The sequence below is a fragment of the Pygoscelis adeliae genome, unplaced genomic scaffold (assembly GCF_000699105.1).
Source record: "Pygoscelis adeliae isolate BGI_AS28 unplaced genomic scaffold, ASM69910v1 Scaffold67, whole genome shotgun sequence".
In the NCBI taxonomy this organism is placed as follows: domain Eukaryota; kingdom Metazoa; phylum Chordata; class Aves; order Sphenisciformes; family Spheniscidae; genus Pygoscelis; species Pygoscelis adeliae.
Genome location: NW_008825271.1, coordinates 2081556 through 2085984, shown reverse-complemented (window position 1 = coordinate 2085984; position 4429 = coordinate 2081556). Strand labels below are relative to the sequence as shown.

At 42.6% G+C, this 4429-nt stretch overlaps 1 protein-coding gene across 1 annotated transcript in view; it reads left to right on the top strand.

The window, feature by feature from the left end:
• Nucleotides 1-4429, top strand: part of CCSER1 (coiled-coil serine-rich protein 1) — a 670454-nt gene that overhangs the window by 192118 nt on the left and 473907 nt on the right. The gene's annotated exons all lie outside the window — the stretch shown is intronic.

Sequence of the window (4429 nt, the reverse complement as noted above, 5' to 3'; positions counted from 1 at the left end):
GCTTCCCAGACAGAGCTGCGGTGGGAACACGCTGCCACCCGGGTGCCAGGCTGCAGGCTGTGCCCCGCTCTTATGGCAGTAGCGGGCGGCCGCGGTGCGCACACCTGTGGGAGGTGCGCCCAGGGAGGGGAGCTCCTCCGCTTATTGACAGAGCTCCGGGCGGAGGTGAGTAGGTTGAGGAGTATCAGGGAGTGTGAGAGAGAGAGACTACTGGAATCACACCCTGCCTTCCCTGAGACAGGCCCAGCAGGCAGACAGGACACACGATACGGAGGATTCCCTATCCTCTCTCCGCCTGGCTGAACACAGTGACTTAAGGAATAGGGAGCAATGGTGACAAGTTCCTGCCCGGCGCAGCCGGCACGTGCGTCTCCTCTGTGACTACCCCACCTTCCCAGGCGCCCTTGCATAATGGGTATGAGGCTCTGCAAGTGGAAGGAAACAATGATGAGGACAATGGTCCATCTAGCTTGGAGGTGTTGCCAAGGTGAAGTAGACCTATGCCCAGCATCAAAACCACTTCTCCTAAGAAAAAAAAAGATGGGTTACTGTCATAGGAGACTCCCTTCTGAAGGGAACAGAAGGCCAAATTTGCTGACCTGACCCACTTCTTAGGGAAGTCTGCTGCCTCCCTGGGGCCTGGGTTAAATATGTGAAGAGAAAGCTTCCTACCCTGGTATGGCCCCCAGATTATTATCCATTATTGCTTTTTCATGTAGGCAGCGATGAAGTTGCAACTAGAAGTCTGAGGGCAATCAAAAGAGACTTCAGGGCCTTGGGATGACTCAGGGTTCAGGAGCATAAGTAGTGTTTTCCTCTATCCTTCCAGTTGCAGGGAATGATGAGGGCAGACCCAGCAGATCAACACCTGTCTCTGAGCCTGGTGTCGCCAGCAGAATTTTGGGTTTTTTGATCATGGGATGGTCTATATGATACCAGGCCTGTTAGCCACAGATGGGACACACCTTTCTGAAAGGGGGAAAAGGATCTTCACACAAGAGTTAGCAAAGCTCATTGAAAGAGCTTTAAACTAGATTTGAAGGGGGAAAGGGATAAAACCAGGCTCGCTAGGGATAAGCCATGGGATGGCATGCCAATGTTTGAGGGACAGTGTGCTGGCGGGGTCCTTCAGTCTGCTCTGTGATGTGTCTGAGTACACTGGAGCATGTTTGAAATGTCTCTATACTAATGCATGCAACATGAGGAATAAACAAGTGGAGCTAGAAGCTCGAGGGAGGTGATTGTCCCACTCTGCACTGGTGCGGCACCCCCTCGAGTACCATGTGCAGTTTTGGGTGCCTCAATATAAGAACGACATCAAACTGTTAGAGTGTGTCCAGAGGAGGGTGACCAAGACAGTGAAAGGCTTCAAGGGCAAGACTTAAGAGGAGTGGCTGATGTCACTTGGTTTGTTCAGGTTGGAGAAGAGAAGGCTGAGGGGTGCCCTGGGGGCAGCGAAGGGGGAGGTGCTGATCTCCTCTCTGGTGACTAGCAATAGGACATGAGGAAATGGTATGAAACTGCATCAGGGGAAGCTCAGGTTGGACATTAGGAAAAGGTTCTTCACGGAGAGGGTGGTCAGTCACTGGAACAGGCTCCCCAGGGAAGTGGTCACGGCACCAAGCCTGTCAGAGTTCAAGGAGCGTCTGGATGATGCTCTTAGTCATATGGTTCAGTTTTAGGGTGTCCTGTGAGGAGCAGAAAGTTGGACTTGATGATCTTTATGGGTCCCTTCCAACTCGAGATATTCTATGGTTCTATGAAATCTGTGAGCAATTACAATTTTAGCAGTGTCTTTCCCTGTAAAAGCGTCTCAAATTTTATAGCACACAAAGCCATCCTGTGTGGCCAGTGGCTATTGCTATTGCAGTTTTTTATGGTGTTTTTGTTTTTCCATGTGCTGAATGAGTAACTGCTGAGAGCAAAACACAAATCCTGCTGGTATAGACTCTGTTCTGACCAAAATTCTTCTCAGTTGTTCTTCATGTGTGTTTTTCAGATGCGATGATAAATACTTAGTACAGAAAAAGAATGAATAAAAAAGTCAAAGGTATTCATTCTTGCAGATACAGGACAGATTTTTATAAAGACTTTTTTTTTTTTTTTAAGTACCCCAATACAATATATGCATTTTGAACACTCTTGAGAGTTGTGAAACCGAGAGCAGCAGAGTTTACACTACTGGAGCTAAACCCTTGTCTGACTGTGAGTGCGTTTCTGATAGGATTTAGATGCCATAAAAGTAATGCCCATGTCATTGACTAAAATTTAGGCTTTATAGGGGTAAATACCCTCTAAAAATGTTTGTACAGTCAAGGAGACAGCTTTCAATGTAGGAAATACCAACATTTTTGTCCAGGAAAGAAACCAGAATCTCTCTTTCTGCAAGAAGCAGGAAACAAAGCCGAACAGACTTGGAAGCTCTGAAGTGGGTTCCCTGCTTGCTCCAGTGGCCTTACACTAGTCCAAAGCAGAAACTTAGTTCACACAATGAAATTGCTGTTTCTGTATCACCATAGCAATGATGATGGCAGAACATAGCAGACTCCATTCATGGGTTGCTTTGATTTTTTTCAATGTATGTTTAGTCCGATTCAATACTGAAAACTTTTTTTGACGTTTCCAATGAAACAGAGGCTCCAAAAAGTTAGCTCCAACTGTTTAATTACACCACAAACCCGAACACTTGCTTTTACAGTGAAAAATGAGCTAATTCAAGTATTAAACGCTGTTACAACTGAGCAATAAAAGAAAGAAAAATGAAACAGTAGTCTGTTTCAGGTGTTGTATATTTGATAACGGTTCACCTCTCCTCCAAGAAAGCATGCAAAGATAATGTCGACCTGACTGATAAAATTGACCCAGAGCTGAACTTTGTTGAAAGATGACCCTTTTAAGTGCAGCCAGCCATGTAGATTTGCGAGCAATGAGGTCCATCAGAATGTGTTCTGGTGCAAATTGTTCCTACAAAGATGTGTGACCGTGTCTGTTATTGGAGCGTGGCTGAAGGAGGCAAGGCGGTCACCATGAGGAAGCCATTTCTTGTATTTTGTCAGCACGTCAGCCTGGTTATTGGCCCATGAACCTCACTTTGGAAGAATGGCAACAACTTTGCCAAACTTGCCTCAGTTTCAGAGATACCTGCCACATCTGGTAGCTGCAGCAGTAGCTTACCCAGCTCTTTGTCTTACTGATTCTCACATTTTAAATGTATTGTATGCATTTTAGAGTAACACCAGGTTCACATCCTACTTCCTGCTGCTTCTTTTTCCTCCCGACTGCTTTCTTTTTGGCATAGCAAGCCCTTCTGGCACACAATACTGAGAAGGCAATTTACATGCAGGAGAACAAAGGTTTCGCAATTTGAATTTCTCAGCTATGTACTTTATACAGAAGAGCATGTTTGGCACATTTTCCATAGGGAGTGACACAAAGCCTGCTGTCTGTTGTACATTATTATAATGGGAAGTGTCCCTTTATGTGATCTTTAATATTTATTTTATAAGCTAACATTATGAAGGCTGAAACTCTGTCATTGCTATTTATACTGTATTTGTGCTTTGGGATAAAAAAGAAAAGCATCTGCATAGAAAAGGCTTATGGGAACTGTTCATACACCGAGATTTTTCATCTTGGGGTATGAAATGTGTTATATAAAAGGCATCAAGAAATCTTTATCATGTTTATACTTCAGAAGTTCCCTCTGGGGTTTAAATTTTTCTGACAGTGGAGACTGAACTCTTTATGAAAACATTAACAGTTAGAAAGGATTTTCACATTAACTGAAATAAAATCATTGGATTTTATTCAGAATGAGATTGTATAGAGTGGCTTATATCACGTATTGCTTTTATGCACTTTCACTACAAGGATTTAAAAAGACAGGTGTCAATGTCAGTTCTGCGAAGAAACACTGTGTGACAGAGAGTCTTCCATTAATTTCTTCATCAAATTAAAATATTTTACTGATAATGCAATTAGGATTGCAACAGCAGTTAGCTCTTTATTGAAGTTTCTAAGGTTATTACCATATAAATATTTCTTCTCTTCTTCCCCCATATTATTTCTATTAAAAAGAAATTCTCCTTAGCTGAGTGGTTATTTCTGCCCATTTTGCCCCATTTGCAAGAATGATGTGTAACTTGTATTCCATCATTTTGTTTCTACTATGCAGGAGGGTATTTAAAGAAAATAAACAAATACATGACTGACCTAAATTATATGAGCTAAAAATATTACAGCATACTCAGAAGATTAATGTGATGGCTGTAATCTGAAAAAATTACAACAAAGGAAGGATAGAGAAGGAACTATGCGTGCCAAATGTTAAGTCAGTAGTATACTTTTAATATGTCAAATGTTTTCTTTCTTGATTTGAGAACATTGTTACAGTTGTATACATATTATTATTTATAATATACAAGTTGCA